Below are 19,280 nucleotides of genomic sequence, written 5' to 3'. Positions count from 1 at the left end.
AAATAAAATTAACTTGAGCATATTGACTTAACGCAAAATTAACATTATTTTACTACCATGATCGTATTTATCGTGGGGAGGGAGGGAAGAAATGAGAACGCGTTTACACATAATAAAACCTCAATTTGAATAATATTACATAGGTAACCTTATAAACATTAATTAACAATGTTAATATTAATTGTGATTGCAAGTTACTACATAATATTATATTAAAGTTAATATAAAATGATTTAACTTATTATGAAGCTTCAACGAAATAATTATTGTGACGATATAGAAAGTATAAGAAGCACAGAACAATTAACAGTTTTTGTCATGTAAATAAATTAATAAAAAACTTTATCATGACTTGTCTATGTAAGTATAACATTATTTTTGAGATAATGAACCAATTTCAAAATTGTTTAACCGTGTATACAAACTTAAAATATAAGAATAATTCTTTCAAAAGCTTTATCTTATTTCAAAATAAAAACAATTCTTCCTACCTTAATATTTATCTGATCAATATTTATCATTTTAAATTCACGTGCAAAAATACGCTTTAAAACTTTCAGTAAATCTATAATTGATATTACGTGAGATTATATACAGGTATATTAATACTTATACTATATTATATATAGTATAAGTATAATATACTATATTATATAAATACTTGTTACCTTGCTATAGAAATTAATTTACAACACTACATTTTTGTAAGTGTAAATCTGTACATACAAATGTATATTCAATATTATATTATATATGCGTATTCAAACTCATAAACATCAAACATTACTATTTTATTTCATTCAGTATGTAATAATTGCAATTATTATTGTAAGTAATGTTCAAAGGTAAATATAGTCGATGATTTAGACAACGTCAATTATTGAATACAGAAATATTACAAAATAAACTAATTGATTAATAATTAATATTTAAAGACAAATAAAAACTAAATAAATGATTGTTTCAAAATGTTTACATCTTCGGTATATCAATATTATCAGTTTGCTCAATTAATTGATGTCCTACTCAGACGTCATAGTTCAGATAGTCAAATCTTCAATGTACCATATATATATTTTTATAGTCATGATCGCAACACTTTGTTTTTGTAAGAATTTATTTTTATAAAACTCAAAAATTCTATAGTAATATATTGTGAGTATTTCAAAGTGGTTTTCAATGCTATAATTAAGTAAAAACTTATTTAAATAGATAGTATAAGAATAGTTTTAATTAATTTAGCTGAAAAAAAATTACTACCAAGTGCCAGAATATTCAAATGTGAATTATAATAATTTATTCTGCATAACAGTATACTTTTAAAGATTTTTATCTTTTTATACGAAAGAGAACTTAATTTTTTTAAATAAAATCATAATTTATAGGCACGTAACGATGTTTAAAAAATGTTTATTCAAATGTGTTAGCTTATACTTATACTTATAAACAATTGTAGTTGACAACAAAATTATATTTTATTATTTTATTTAAATAAAATAAGAAACATTGTAGTTTGTGTTAATGTTTACAAATTATATAAAATAATACTTACAACATAAATGTGATAGAAATCATTAATATAAAATTATTCATAGAATTAAAGTTCAAAATTTTACACTTTATGAAAGATTAACAAGAATTATAGCTAAACGAAAAATTAAAATGTATTTTAAATACTATATTCTTTTTAAAAAATGACAATAGTATGACGTTCCAATATTATATGACATTCGTGAATAATTATGAAAAATATTGTTGGATATTTCTCATTTTGTAATTCAAAACAAATTCCATAAGGGACGAATTCCTGCTGAAAAGGCTTAGCAAATTTTAACGATCTCGAAATTGTTTGAATCTGCTGCAATAATAATGGTACTTTCAAGCATACGGAAAAACGGGTCGAATGACAGCAAAGAAAAAGGATGGGGAAAATTATAATAAAGCCTAGTTGTAAAATGCAGTAGGTGCAAATATTATATTATTATCCTGCCCCCCCCCAACCCCCCCGGGGTGAAAAAATATATATTAAAGGGATTAAATGGCTGGCGGCTGTAGTTTAATAATATTTTCTATACCATTCGACCCAAAAAACGTTATGATATTTTTAAATAATATAATTTCTTGCCTTACTAATTGCCTAACTCAACACCTTTTTACATTATCATTGTGATTGAACTCCATACTCCTGTAATTATTTGTTTATTTTCTTCGTTACCCACACTTTTTTTACTTTCTAACATTCTCAAACTTAAAGTCTAAATTTATTTTTAATATAAATAACTGTTTTACATAACTTAATTAGATTAATTTATTATTTACGTTTAGTGAGACTTTATCATAGAACAAAGTATACTCTTTCAAATAAAATATTTTTAGAAAAAACAGTGAAGGCGTGTAGTATATTATTGAGTATTTCTCAACTGTAATGGTTGTTGTGTTATATATATATCGGATTAAAGGAAAAGTTAAATCAATATATTTCATATAATATACACATTCTTAAAAAAATATATTATATAGGTATGAAGTATCGTCTTCTATTGTAGGTAGTTAAAAGCTTAGAGATTTAACTATTATCACAAACTTATTAAACCAACATAAAATGTAATAGTTTAAACGATTTTAAGCTTGAAATAACTCAAAATACTTTATATTAATTCAAATAGAAAACTACTGCAGCTATGAATAATTTTTAACCCCTTTGGTGGAGATAAAAATAATATTGAATGGGTATTAATAAGAACTAAAAACCAAAAATCCAAAGCGGTATTCCGAAAGGTATAATAGCGTTTTCCACTCGACCACACAAGACCACACTCGATACTATACTGTCTGCGTACCTACTTCATATTATATATTTTCTTATCTCGAACACAGGTAAGAAAACACAGAGTTTTCTTGTCGACATTACCAACATTTTTCTGAACACAGAATACATAGCCGTCGGGTGTATGCTGTTAGCGGTTCTATGCGTTTTCCGACGGTATATAATATTAAGCTGATTGATCATTTTGATTTTTTTGTTATTATAGTGATAATCTATATAAATAGTATTGTATGGATGATAATATTGTGTGCAAGCTATACCTACTACAACATCGTCAATATAGCAGAGCAACATTCGAAAAAATCAACGGACGGAATATTTTCAAACTATTATGTAGATAATATTATTCAGTAAATTGTCATTAAAAGGGCTGATAAAAAGCATTTAGTCAAATCATGTAAACACTGTGAAAAGCAACGTACAATATTAATTCAAGATCGTAAATAAAAAAAAATTCAAAGTACCCTGCAGCAGGCTATCAATAATTATACAGCTAACATGGCGCAAGTGTTTATTACTCATTATAATGTTATAACGTGTATAATAAAATAAAAACAGTGATATATATTTCTAATTTCACAGGGGTATAAAATGATTAGGTTTGATTAACAGACAATAATATGGTAAACATGATATTTCTATTCATAAATATTAAATCAATCCTCTAAACTATTCATCCGATCTCATTTAATAGAATTAAATAGTTATTATAGGAAGCATTTAAAACGTTTGAATTTCCAATACTTAATCAAATGTTAGATGGATAATATGGGCTCAGAACCAAAATGTGCTAAATCAATTTTTTTAAGATCAAACTTTGAAGTTGAAATTCATTCAAAACGTCCTACATAACCATATAAAAATACGAGATAAAATTAAGGTTAATGTAAAAGGTTTATCACAGTGGCATTCAAAATTATTTTACCTAAAATCTACCTATAATTATTTTAAAACTAAAATTAATTACATTGTAATTTAGATGCTTAGTAATAACAAGATTGTTTTTGATAATTAAAACACTTTATAAAATATATACGGTCAAAATTATTAACTTATAATGTAATCAATCCATAAACGATGATCATAGAAATTGTTTAAAATAATACGATTATCTTTAAATTAGTTTTGAATAATATTTAAAATAGATCTGTATAGTTAAATTTAAATGAAAACGCTTGCATTATTAAATTAACTGTAATCATAGTTTTGTTTAGCACCACAGCCACTGTTGCTTTTTAAATTTGTTTATTATTATTATATATATATATTATAATATATAACTACAAAAGAATATCCAACAACTACCTGACTTTGTTATAACAACTGACTTTATAAATTTAGAATTTACCTTTATATAATATGGCTCACTTATTATTTAGACTTTTAAATATTATGTGTTTAGGAAACCACAGTATACCATTGAAGTAAACGGTTACATATTTGTGTTACTGTTGACCTTTGGGCGATATTATAAGGTAGTTCTGAGGGTCCAAAACCTCTAGAGACAAATTTCGTTACCTATTTGGCGTTTATACCCATTTGCGCTTCATCATTAGGGCAAGGTGCCAATATGGGTATTTTTTTATGGAATTTCAAAAAAGGTTTATGTAACTCTTGTATAAATTGTTGAAAAATATTTATATTATAACTCTAAACTTAATGCATGAACAATTTGAGTTTTTAAAGCAATACAAATTATTGTACCTACATGCCAACAAATATTAATATTCATCATATAACATAACTTAATAAATCAAAGGTACCTATAAGTTATTATTAAGTAAAATTATTAAACGCTGTATCGAGTTTATTTTGTCCATTCGTCGTACTTTATATTATATACGCGTTGATTTTTATAATAAACAGAAACTACGTTAAGAATTCTACACTAATGATTATGAGTAGGTACTAATTTTAGTTTTAATTTAAAGAAGTACGCATAGTTATAACGAACCATTTTACAACTGGCAAAGTTAACTGAAAGGAAATATCTACTGAAAAGTAGGGGTGAAGAATGTTTCAAAAAATTTATTAGGAAAAAAATGTTGTGCATAGGCGATTTTTATAAATAAGCGTTTATGGTGAAAGAGTAGTAAGACAACACTCTACGGTTATCACCGTACCTAAAAAGAAGAAGACACTTACAAGTAGAACGCTATCACAACAAAAGAGAAGATAGATTAACATCAACTGTATTTGTAGCAATGGAATTTATGTTGACATTTTAAATTAAACACACTCTCTGTCAATCCACGTCCAACTGGGATTTCACTCCAAGTAGATTTAGTAACCCTATCTACAGACAAACATGCAACAATAGTATGACATGTGGACGGTAGGACACACGCATGATGAATATACATTGAAATATTAAATCTGAATAATAATTGATAAAAAAGGTACTTGTAGTACATATCTATAAATTACCCACACAATTGTACGATGTGCTGCAGTGTAAATACTAATAAATACGTAAATTATGCATTTGATTACCTAATAATATTTTTAGAAATTAAATTAACAAGTTATTTTATTTATTTTAAGTGAGAAATTAGACTATTGTTCGTATTCATGTTCTATTCAACCCCTCGAATAAACAAAAAAAAAATATTTTTTATTTATATGTTACCATATCTATTTTTTTAACTGCCCGCATTTTGGAAATCATTCAGCGGTAGCCGGTAACCATCACGATGACAAGTAACTGAATAGGGAAAAACGAGATTCTCTTCATTAAAATTATCATAATTTCCCCAACATTAGAGTGTGCTCCATTGTGCTAAATGGGCATATGCATGACTAGAATGGGTCAAGAAAAATTATATTTCTGGAGTACTAATATCAATTTAAATCTGGGAAGAAGATACTTTTCTACTTCTGTTATTTTAAAAATAAGTACCTAAATTAGTTTTATATTGCTTGGATATAATATATTCTAAACAAACATCCTGCAGTAATGATTTATATCTACATAAATTGATAATGATATAAAAGTGTGTTTAGAAGTTCTCTAGAATAGAAAAAAAATTTGAATATTTTGTTAGCTACCTATTATGTACCTACACATTCGATATTATGTGATTATATTACATTCTATGACTATCAAGTTATGCATAACACTGTGTGCAATAATAAGTACCTATCTATTTTTTTTAATATTTAATTTTTGATAGTATACATATATCCAATATCCATTATAATATTATATGCATTTTAAGAAAATATTCTGTTAATTTAGTAAAAAAAATATAACTTTCTATACAGTAAGCTTTAATGAAACACCTTACACACAGCGTAGCGTTTTCAATTTGTTTGATTAAAATCTCGCAGAGAATAGGATTGTGTGTAGTTTGTCTATATACCAGATACCTAGTAGGTACTAAAATATGTTATGAATAATATCTTAAAAAACACAAAATTAAAGTGGACAATGGAAAACTTAATTTAGGGAAATATTTTCGTGTTACGGACTTGCGTGGATAAAGAATATTTGAATATACGATCTATTTAGCGGCATAATGGCGTGTATTATTAAGTGACAAGGAAACCACTGACGATGATTTTCCACACGCATGGAATTTGATAGACCGAAAAACAAGTTTATATTAAGAAGTGAATGGTTATAAAATATTTATTGTGAAATATTATGACCAGTCAACAAAAATGAGCTGCAGGTAAATTTTCACGAACACGTCAATACCAAAAATGTCAACGACGAAAGATTTATTGCTGTAGTTTTCAACCAAACCGTATAAAACGGCGAAAAACGACGTATCAAAATAACTATTAATTATTTTTATTTTATTACCTTATCTATATAGTATAATAATATTCTAGAACATTACAAAACGATTAGTTAATTATTTTAGATAGGTAGCTCCAAAAAACAAATGAACAAACAAAATGTAATAAGTCGTAATCCTGATTATAAGCATCCTATGAATAACAGTATAATAATATATGCGTAGTGTATATAACTACCAAAATATGTACGTATAATATTATGTTAATTTAAAAAAAAACAATTTATATGACGTTTTTGGATATTTTTATTTTTAGGAATATTACACATGCAATTTAAAATGAAAAATATTCTTAACGGGGTTTTTTTACATACATATCATATAAATGCCTATCATACATAATATGTAAAATTATAATACATTTTTTTCACGAGGCGGTTGTGTACGCTTACCCGCTGCGGTTTTGTTAATGAATAATGCGTTTCAATGGCACCCCAATATAATGTATATACCTATATGGTTTTGGTGGTACATTTGTCACTTATGACATTTTCGCATATTTGAACATATTATAATGATACAAACTCTGCCAGTGCCCATCGTGAAAAATGTGTAGCCAGAATAACAACGATTGTTATTAAAACAAAGGTCCGATGAAGAATTGAGCAAAATGTGCAAATGCGAAAATGCCGTGTGCGCGAGGGCGAGAATCAAATTATCAGTACCAATCCAATAGAAATGAAACCAATTTAAGGACAAAACATGTTAATCATTTTCGTTTTGTAACAAAATACAGTTTAAACGCGATTCGATATTTATGTCATGTTAAGGGTATGGGAAGGCGAGAAAGAAAATGGTTAGGTTAGGTAACGCAGGAAAGGAATGGTAAATGATAAAAATAAATATCTTTGCTAAATAAAAATGGAAAATTTTCAGAAAAAATATATTTAGACTGATGGTTACAATGTAGCCAGTAAGGTAAAAGAAGGTTGATGAGTCACTCACATGATATTTAGTTCCTATAGAATAAATAATGGAAAATCAATGTTTAGCATTGAATTGAAAAGTTAACCCAGTACAGAAAATACTGAACATAAAAACATTTATTTGTTTGCTATTTCAACTATATGGACTCAACAAATACTCTTGTAAGCTAATAACATTCTGCAGTATATATTACATACCTATTAGTCCTATAACGTTACACTTCTAAAAGCAATAGGATTTCAATCTAATAATATGTTAAGAACACAATAAGGTAAACTGAATAACGGTAGCAGTCAAAGCATTATTCACTTTGAAACAAATTTATGTAAAGTTATACAATTAACAAACAATAAAATCTATGAACTAAAATATTTTGAACTATACCTTCTTATTACAATGTTTAATATACTTGAAAGTAAAATACATAAGTAATTAAGTAATATCGTAAAATTAATATTGTATTGAACATTTTTATATTATACCAGGTAACATGAACATTAGAATACCAACCAAATTTTACAAGTAAAGCCTGAAATATTGTTTTTAATTATTTAACATCAACGAGACATAATAATTATTATGAACGAGTCACTCGGGCTATGCAGTTACAGAAAATTGGATTGTGTTTGAAGTTAAAACATAACGAGATAAAATGATTTTATATGATTATATCCAACAAATCACAAGCGAACCCGATTTGCAAATGTCGGGATCCCGAGAGCTTTGCTCGGTCATAAATAATGACCGGCCAAATAATGTTGTGCGAGGAAAATTAATAACAACGGTAAATTTACTATAGATGTATATTTCGAGTAGAAAAAAATGTATTCCTCGCTCGTTCAGGCTTGTAAGTCCCGGGGAGAATACAAGGCAGCCAATCCTCAAAACTTTAAGTTTACACTTTACAGCAGTATTCTTCAACAAAACCGCAACACGATACGTCCTAGAGACAGTCGTCTACATTTCCTAATTTGGAACTTAAATTATTTTTACAATAATTGAAGAAACACGCCTGACGCCCTAATGTTATTGTGAATAACAAAAGTGCACATTGTAATGACGTTCGTTTCAGTCGAGTGCTTTGTATAAAGTTCTAAAAATAAATAACTAAAAATCATTTGACCATCTATACAAAAGTCGTCCAGACCCAAGAAATGACAATAATAAAACTTTGATGATTTTAGTTTACATTTGTGTGCGTAATAAACTGTTTGTGAGCCGAACCTTTATAGTAAATTATTAGATTAATATGATTATATTACCTATAGTTAAATACCTACATAGAATATAAAAATATATTATGTATTTTATAGGTGTATTTAAAAGTAGGTATATACTATTAAAATGTCACGGAAAGCTTATAATAATATATTTAAAACATACCTAATAGGACTAATGCCAATTATTTATTTTATCAACACAATTTAAAAGTAATAATCAAAAGAATATAATAATTTGTATCTATTTAATTTTACCATTAAAAAGAAAATAATAATATAAAATATCATTATCCATTATGGTATATTTTATGATTATTAAAAATACGGAATATTTAAAATAAACATTTCCCTCGCCACTTCCATTCATGTGTTTGCATTTTTGTTGCTTTACAAATTATCTAACAAACTACTACTATAAGAAATAATTAGGATGTACAATATATTTATGAAAATCAATGTCTATAATGTTTCAATTAACGCTAAATTATGTTATGTCTAAAAAAAAACTACTTAAGTATTATTATAATTAGTTAGTATAATATTCAGACTTACCAAAGTTGGTTTTCTTTTTGATTTATTTTTTTGTTCTTAATGCAATCTAAAACGAAATTATAATGTATATTATAATAGTTCTGAATTATTGAAATTTCGTTGTTTCCTTAAATAATTAATTACATAATAATAAGTCGTTTTGTTCAAAGTATCACGAACACTTTAATTTTTTATATTAGTACATCTAATATCCTTCACACGAATGAGCAAATCGATCTATTTAGTGAATCAGCTAGTGTGTACTGTGTATAATATCATAAATTAATCATACAAATATTTTAAAGTACCTATGTCAAAAAATATTCTAGATGATTTTTTTGAAACGAAACAAATACTATTTCAAAATAAATTATAGATATATTATCGATGCCTTATTGTATTATTAATCAGTTTATTTCAAGAGATCGATTTAACATATTATGGTTCATCGAGCTATGATAATACGACATAGGATTTAAATCTTGATGCCTGTGCTTGGCGCTTCTAGTGGAACATTTTTTTTTACGTATCATTTACTCATCTTATTAATGTCTGTACACTAATTGTCAAATATTATGAGTAGGTAACAAAATAAACAATAATCATTAATTAATATATTTTAATTAACTAACATGTCAAAAAATTTTACTTTACCACCGGTAGCGCTGTAGGTAAGAAAAGTCACTAGATCCCGTGACTTTTTGATTCAAATTATACGCCGTGTGATAACATTTTCCTAATGAGTACCAGTTTCCCATAACACTATCTTAAATCGTGTTAAAGATTAAAGGAATAACCTCAGCAGAACCATTGATTTAAATAATAATATTATTTGTATGAATATTTTTCTTGGAAATACGATTTTATAATAACAACAATTGTAATTATTTGTCTGCGCATATTTTAATGTGCAGCATATATTAGAGTGTTTGCCGTTTGGCACTCGACACCGTGGTCATTTCGTTCCAAAAATCGTAAATATCCATCAAAATATGTCGTGACTTGAGAGAAGCGGCGACACTTAGGTAAAACGATAGCTTCAAATACATAATATTATAGCGTTTTCGGTAGGTAGGTACCTATAGTCTTAACTACTTTGTCAAACTGTTACGTTTTAAGAGTCGAACAGAATAATTCTGAATTATATCTGATATAATAACGAGTGCAGCTGCTACCGACGATGTCCAGACGTCACGACGCTTAGCACACGCATTCAAGAGGTTGTTGTTGTGATTCATGTACACACCAATATATTGCGATTACATATTTACATTCACTCAAACGTAACGACACCCCTTCCACAATACAATTTAGAACGTAATTTAAATAATTAACTCGAGTAAAATATTATAATACGAATATTGGCCGTGTTCCAGCGAAAGAGAATTCACAATACGGCAATAAGTAAATTGCGCGTGCTTAGCCGATATATATACGTGCGCATACACTCGACACAACGACGCGTAATAAATCTCGATTTCCGTCAGCATAATATAGTACTCGTGTACACGACAGTAAATTCGTGTATACTGGGTGGTTCACAGAACAGATGCTTACCCCCCCCCCCCCCAAATACGAGTTCTATGGTAGGTATTGAATAAAATATAAAATATATGTGATACTTAGACTGATAGGTACCTACATACAGTGGCGTACACACGGTTTAGGAAAGAAGGTTGATATTTGTTTTTGCAATACAATATATAGATGTATAAAATGAATACATTTAACTGCTCTGGTGTACAGTAGTTGTTATCCACTATGTCATTGTATTGCATTTGTTATATTTGAACTCAATCATAGAGCATTGCATACGAAAAACGATTCTGAACGGAGACCCGAAACATTGTGTCATCCTAGCATACTTGTTGAATACCTAATCAAATTTAATAATTTTATAAAAAATTAGGTAGATCAATTTATGAGGAATAATCTATTAAAATGACTAATATTAACTATGAAAAGAAAAACATTTATGAATAATTTCTAATTAAAAAATAATTTACAACATTTAAAACAATTCTCATAGATAAGACAAACACTCGCTAGGTAGCTCAAAAAAAATTTTAAATAGTTTAAAATGGTTATTTTAACGTTTGGTGAAAATTTTGTGTGTCTATGATTATTCGTTTTTGAACTACAGCAAAGTATCAAAAATTAATAGATGGAAATTCGTTAAATTCCCAGTGAAAATCCAATATTATGAAAATTTTAAATTCAAACGCTCATAAAAAGTTAATGTTACTTTCAGTTAAAGTTGTTTTTTGTTTAAGTCAGAAAAGTGTGTGAGGAATCTTCCATTAAAATGTATTATATCAGCTATGGAAAGAAAAACTTTTATGAATTTCTAACTGAAAATAATTTCGAATTTTTCAACATTTTAATACATTTTGTCAAAATTTGAACTTTATATATAAATATAAATAATCGTGCCTATGTATCTTTAATATTATAGAAAATGTTAATATAAATATTCAGTGAAAATTTCATATATCTACGGTTATTTATGTTAAAGTTACACCAAAAACCAAAATCGATTTTGTCGAAAACCGATTTTGCGTAAAAATTACAGTTTTTCCTTAATTTTTGTTTTGTTTTTAAAAAACTATTGATAATTTAAATTTTCACCATCTTAACGCATCAACTAGATTCACTTGAACAAGTGAACACAATGAACAAGATACTGTTGAAGAAAATCAAAGCAGTGTTACTGCCCCAAATAATGATGACAGGCACACAAAAAAAAACACACACATTGTAAATCAATACATTCATTGCTCCGCTCAGGTTCCAAAATAATGGATAAAAATACAAATTTTAAATCATCATAGCCCCTATATCATTGTCTAAGCATTCTAAACCAATTATTTTCATAGACTATATTAACCTTAATAACTCAGAAACTACTAATTCAAATTCCAAACTTCAAACTTCAGCATTCAGATTTATCAATATTTTCAAAAAATGTGTCTTAAATGACATAAAAATTCTAGCATTTGAAAATATGGTCTACTTTTAAGTATAATTTAAAAATTTGAAAATAGAAATGTCAGTAAAGTTAGATATAATAATATGGGGTCTCGCATGCTTGGCGCATGATAACTGCAGTAAATTGTATTAAAAAAACAACATAGCTATATATGTATATATATGTATATAATATAGTTATTAAACCTACAGGATTTCGAGTAAGTTTTTAGGGATTAAGTGCGGGTTCTGTATTGTCTCCGAAATCAACTGAAAAATAAACACAATCGCGTTTTGTTTTTCTCTCTCACTCTCTCTTTAAGGCACAGCGTATATTAACTAATAAAAATATAGTCACCATTAATTTCAACCAAAAGCCATCCATAACCTCTATTTTTTTATTTGCGGTTGGCACGTTTTTTTTCTCCCACCGTACACCACCGTCGGAGGTTTATTTTGAGGAATTTATTTTTTGTCCTATGCTTATTTTTTTTACTCTACAATCATTATTTATTATTATTTTTATTACTATTACTATTATTATTTTATATTATTTTTTTCCCGACCGAGTCCTGCAGACAATGCCCCACAAGCCAGTATCAAAGACTATAGTAGAACTATACATTATGTATATATAGGTACGTGTACAGTACAGGTATTATGAAATGCTGTGGTGCAGTTTTATAAAAAATGTATGATGAACTCCGTTTCGCCTTGTTGACTTACCGACAACGGCAAACGTTATGACAAGGCAGTTCCGTCACCGCCTGCACCGTCTGTAGCTGGTGTGTAACTTTTACCTAGCTTTGTCATTGGGAAGACGGCTTCCGATGCACGAGTATATTTTATATACGAGTATAGGTAGGTTTTTAAAACAATGAACACGAGCAAAACCTAATTTAAATCAAACAAAAGCATCTGCACTGAACCCAATGCGATTCGATAGGATGTGCCTCTATATCTAGTTAACGTCAATCCGTCTTTCTGATTTAACGATTCAATTGAAATATTGTTTTTTTTTATTTAAAGTAAATGCGTAAAGGCGTATTGACTAATAATATATACGTTAACAGTATAGTACAATAATTACAGTTATAAGATAACAGATAGGAAACTTAAAATAACAAAGTGTTTATAAATTATATTCTGATAGTTGAAAAAAAAACAAATAAAAATCAATGAAAATCACTTATTTGTTTAATCACTGGAATATTGCATAAACATTATATTCTTGGACAGTTTCATATAAAAAGTTATTGAATGTTGTCCCATTAGGAACTTATAAGTAATTTAATCAAAATATCGTCGATTATATTACTATATGATTAAATATTAATAATTATTGAAATAATAGTACGTGTCAATCACGACGGCCGAAAGTCAAAAATTGAATTTTACTTCTATCATTATAGTATATTTCAACCAAAAACAATTAAAAATATAATTCTAAACAACAATAATAATATTTATTTCAAAAATAGGGGCCGGAGTGGCGCAGTGGTCACACAGTTGACTTACGACTCACACAGTCATCGGTTCGATTCATAGCAAAGTGCAAAAAATGTGTGTGATTCTACGCAGTCACCATTTTCCCGTGCTGTCGTCCGATTGCGTCATCCGGTTTCCAACTAGGTCCCACTCCACTGGGAGTGAAGACCGCACATGTCTCCTCTTGGAGAAGGGGGGTAGTATCATGCATATAGTGATATATACATAGATAAATAGATCACATGATCTCCCTACTACCCACTTGTGATAAGCATTGTCAAAGACCTTGAGGTCGTTACAATGAACAAATATAGAAAAAAAAAAAAAAAAATTTCAAATATGTTTAACAGAGGTCATTAAGGATATTCATGAATATATTAATATTATTAATTATTACAATTTTGAAATAATGTACAACAATTTTCGATGATGATTTTTTTCATATTTATGACATTAATATATTTTGTAAATTAAATTCCAATGCTGGCAATGCATGTTATAATAAATATTTCTATTATACTAGGCTCTAAATATTTTATTCAAATGGAATTGATGCTGTTTCATCGCTAAAGTTTAATTTTGAAAACCCGAAAATAACCTACAATATTCTACTAAAAGTAATTTCGTTTATTTTAAAATATCATCAAAAGATTCAATGCTTTAAAATATTTACTAAAATGCAGAACTAATTTATAAATATAATATTTAAACGTTACTAGTGCATTATCATGAAGATTGTAACTACAAGCAACTTAATTTATTGTACGAAAATGCAAATCTACACTGCTCCACATTTCATTCATATTTGAAATAAAACTATTTGTAATAATAGTGAAACATATTTTAATAAACTTCTATAATATACTATTAAAAATGAATATGATAATACTATAAACACTATATAATTATTAACTAAAAATATTAGTTCAATTTATAATCCGGTAGATACATTAGTAATAGCTAAATGTTTTATTTATATATTTTGAACAAAAATTTGATATTTATATTTTAAATGTGATATGAATTAAAGGAAAACTTGAATTTGAATGTACGTGTAAAAATACTTAAATGGTATTGATTTATATATTAGCTTATATAGCTTTTATCCTAAAATGAATTGTTAATTAACCAAAGAACGCGTGCATGCGTAATATTTTAGCTTGATTTCTATGCTTTCAGTAAAATTGTTCATACAAAATGGTCTAAGTTGTACACATCGAATATATATAGCAAAGAATAAATGAATAATTTAAAATTTTGAATGAACGTCAGCACATTAAAGGAACTTATTTTACTAAAAAGGTTTTTGTGGCTATTGATAAAATGTAATTACTTTGCTGTTTACTGATGAGAAAAAGATCCAAGAAAATTCAAAAAGTTTCTTTTTTTTTATAGGAGAGAAAATATATTCTATTATTCTCTATTATTTAGATAAATATATAGTAACATATTATGTCCATATTATGAAATATTATGTCCATTTCCTTGATTTTTTAACTGTACCTAACAATATTGTCCGATAACAACATGTATAGCAGAAAATTAATGCAGCTGATAAAAGTATTAACTTACTACTATTATTATTGGACGTAAGGTAGGTAAACAGCTTAATAATTACATTACAATTTTGAAAACTTAATAAAATATGGTTAATTCCTGTTAGCAATAATTCATAAAATTACGTAAGTAATCATTATTTTTATAGAAGTTATCAGGAAAAAATCTAAGGAGAAACATATAGTTAGTGATTCCTGTAGTATTTAGTACCTAGTTTATAAGCTTATCATATTATAATAATGTTTATTATACATAATCAAAGGTTTTCAATTTATATTACCTAGTTTATTTTTGACGAGTGTTATCATGATTTTACCGACGTTATTTTTATATGCCCTAAATATAAATTGTTGAACCTTATGGTTTCTTAAGATAAGAATTCTTCTGACAAACTTTATTGATCTGAGGTCGAAACACTTCTATTTACCAGTGTTTTGCTTTGATATAGGTACATCCATAGTTTACAGTTAGATGATTTTGTATAGCAAATTGCAATTTTCGTATGCATATTATGGTGCGTTATATTATTATATGACTATCAATCCACTGTTAGTAATATATATATATACACTTTTTTAATATATACCAGATACCTAGGTAGTTTGAATTTATTTGCTAATCAAATTTACAATTATATTAATATATTATGATAATTCCAATGTTATATTTGTTTAGTTTAAAATTTGGTATGGCAGATATAATACGTATTATACCTAATATTAAATATCCAAATGATTAAAATTGTCTACCACGCATAAAATGCAAAAGACATTACATAGGTATCCTATATGTATTATTATCCAGTGACTATATAATTAATTTTAAATATCTCAATAAACTAATTTCAAAGTGAGTAAATACCTACTAATATTTAAATGTTAGAAATAATTAACCTTTCTTCGTAATATCTTCTTCGTTAATATCGTAAGTATATACAACAATATGCTAAGTGCCTAAGTACATCAGTACCATGTACGCGAATAGGAAGAATAAGTTCATCTTATCAGTAAATTGAATCTGTTTGAAACAGTATAAATTAATGAATTACATACTAATTGTTTGCGGGCGTATTCTTTTTTATCATAATTCAATATCTAGTATATTTTATTAAAATGATAACTGAACAATATTATTCTATCAACATTAATAATTTGTAAAAATGGACCAAGTATAACAAATACTAGTTCCGATATTATATCTAATTTTTGTAAATCCATTTTTGAAGATTATTATCCTTAGTAAAAATATTTTAAAAACTAAGAAATGACCTACTCATTTGAATTTTGAGTTACAAAAACATTCTCAAAAAAATTATCCACTAAATAATTTACAGTAAAAATGGCGAGGTCTCATTTGAAAATCAGAAGTTTGTATCGCTACAGGACATTCCTTATAAATACTACAAAATAATTCAAGAAATTTAGAATGTTATTTAGAGTATATTTAAAAATAATAGCCTATGCTCTATAGTATTACGTAAACATTTTGGTTTTTATTTTGTCAAAATATGATAGCATACATACAAATATACAATAATAATATAAGGTACTAACTAAAAATAACATAATGGTATTAAATAACATTATATCTCGATGATACCAAAGATTGTTTTATCATTGATTATTAAATGTTATTTAAACGTCTTGATTTAATTAAAATTATACGATATACTGTTCAACGAATTAATTTTTTTGCAATCCTTAGTTGTATACTCGTGTGTGTATTAAAATGATAATAATATATAACAATAAGTAATATTTCATAGTAAACCCTAAAATATTTAATATCACTTCTGAGTAGTATTTAATATATATAATTATAATTCAATCATCTAGGATGTAAATATTAAATAATAATAAACTGACTTTGAATATAAGGAACAGTTGTTTTCTCTATTTATAATACATGCATGCTGTTTGATTATATTGCTATTCACTCCACCACACATGGTAAACGAGCTGTAAATTTTAAATGTATGTTACTGACACAAAATAAATAGCGTAGCGAGAGTGAAATATCTAGATCTAATTATTGATTGGAATCTTCGGTGGAAAATACATATCGAAAACGTAGTTATGAGATAAATATCTATATTACGATTAAACTTTCCAAACTTAATAAATTTTTATCTACTAAAATGTTGTATATTGTATATTATTATGCAGTCTACAAATATTGATCATCAAATGCCCATTACTATAGGGTAGCTATTTTGATAATTCTATAAACCACTTGAAATTCAATAAAATCATGTAATAAGAATATGTCTAATGAAAAAGGATTTATATGGCTCGACTTCATTAAGGTATTTATACACAGGCAGTTCTCCATTATAATTCAAAGAGGTAAAATTACTACTAAAATAGACAATAAATGGGAAAACAAGGAATATTACATACCTGCTAGTTACACAAAAAATAGTATAGGAAATAAGTTCTTAGATTATTTAGGTTCTAAAAATGTTAACGCTATGCTACTGTATATCTGAACAAATATATTTTTAATAAAGTAAATAAGACGGATTATAAATTATATAAAAAAAACTCTTGTAAAATGGCTGTAACATGGACTTTAATTGTACATCATAATAGATTATAAGTATCTTAAATATTATAAATTATTATGTATAGGTTATATTGTATCTATACTAATAACTCATTTACCTCGCCACAAGCTCTGCCTAATAGGGTAAATTAAATACGTAATAATACACGTACCTAACACATTGTAAATTATTTTTATTTGATAAAAAAATTAATAAATAAATGTACTTATACCAATAAATGTTTTATTATATAAGACAACTAGCTGAACCCGTGCACTTCGTTGCCCATTAAGTGTACCAACTACATGTGACTCAAACTTTGTTCGATTCGTTATTTAATATTCGGTGTATTGTTTCAAAACTAATCTTAACTTTTCCGTTGCCCGGAATAAAAATTCTGCTTCGCAGCAGTACATTATCAGGTAGGCAATCTACCTGCGGTAGATCACGGACCCCGTGCTGTATGTACGTTAATGTATGATTTAACTCTAAAGTATCAAAGTTATACCAAGTTTGTCGTATTCTACCTATGGTGGATTGATATAATCAATTAATACAAAATCCTAACCTAACCTAACCGTAATAAAATCAGATGAATAAACGCAAACGCATACAAAAAAATTCATTCAAATCGGTCTAACCATTTAGGAGGAGTTCAGTCACAACACATGTACAGTAGAATTATTGCGCTTAGCAACACATTCTGCAATTCATTTTTATATTATATGACCTATCAAAAATTTTAGAAAGGCTTATCTTAAAACGCTTATTACCGCATATTATCAGTAACAACATACTTCCAAACACGCAATTTGGGTTCCGCAACGCACATAGTACGATACATCAAGTTCATCGTGTTGTCGATGTTATTTCTGCGTCTCTGGAAAAAAAACTTTATTGCTCTTGTGTTTTTCTTGACGTTGCCCAAGCCTTCGACCGGGTTTGGCACGAAGGCTTGCAATTCAAACTTAAAAAATTTCTCCCCTCGTCATTATTTCTACTAATTAAATCTTATCTAACTGATAGACACTTTCAAGTCCAATATAACTCTTCGACGTCCGGAATCGCACCAATCAAAGCTGGTGTACCACAAGGTGGAATACTCTCCCCCTTTCTCTTTAACATTTACGTAGCCGACCAACCCACCATGCGACAAACTATCGTAGCTGATTATGCCGATGATAAAGTCATTTTATCTATCAATGAAGATCCTGTAACCGCATCATCAAACTTACAAATGCATCTCAATCACTTGTCTGAGTGGTATGAAAAATGGCGTGTCCAAATTAACCAAAATAAATCGGTACACACAACGTTCACGCTCAAACAAGGAATATGCCCAAACATTACCCTTTAACAACATACCAATTCCTACATCCGACACGGTCAGATATTTAGGGCTAATCCTTGACAAA

General features: G+C 27.4%; 1 protein-coding gene across 10 annotated transcripts in view; it reads right to left on the bottom strand.

The window, feature by feature from the left end:
• LOC100161839 (potassium voltage-gated channel protein eag) overlaps positions 1-19,280 on the bottom strand; it is a 255,330-nt gene that overhangs the window by 226,135 nt on the left and 9,915 nt on the right. For 9 of the 10 annotated variants that reach the window (XM_029491386.1, XM_029491391.1, XM_029491390.1 and 6 more), the window contains exon 2: positions 9,330-9,375. The exons of the other annotated variant lie outside the window; for it this stretch is intronic. The gene's annotated coding sequence lies outside the window, so the exon portion shown is untranslated. The remainder of the gene's footprint in view (positions 1-9,329; positions 9,376-19,280) is intronic. 10 annotated transcript variants of the gene reach the window in all.

Source organism: Acyrthosiphon pisum, chromosome A3 (genome assembly GCF_005508785.2).
Source record: "Acyrthosiphon pisum isolate AL4f chromosome A3, pea_aphid_22Mar2018_4r6ur, whole genome shotgun sequence".
Classification (NCBI taxonomy): Eukaryota; Metazoa; Arthropoda; class Insecta; order Hemiptera; family Aphididae; genus Acyrthosiphon; species Acyrthosiphon pisum.
Note: the sequence above shows the minus strand (reverse complement) of the source record. Positions and strands in the feature narration are given on the sequence as shown.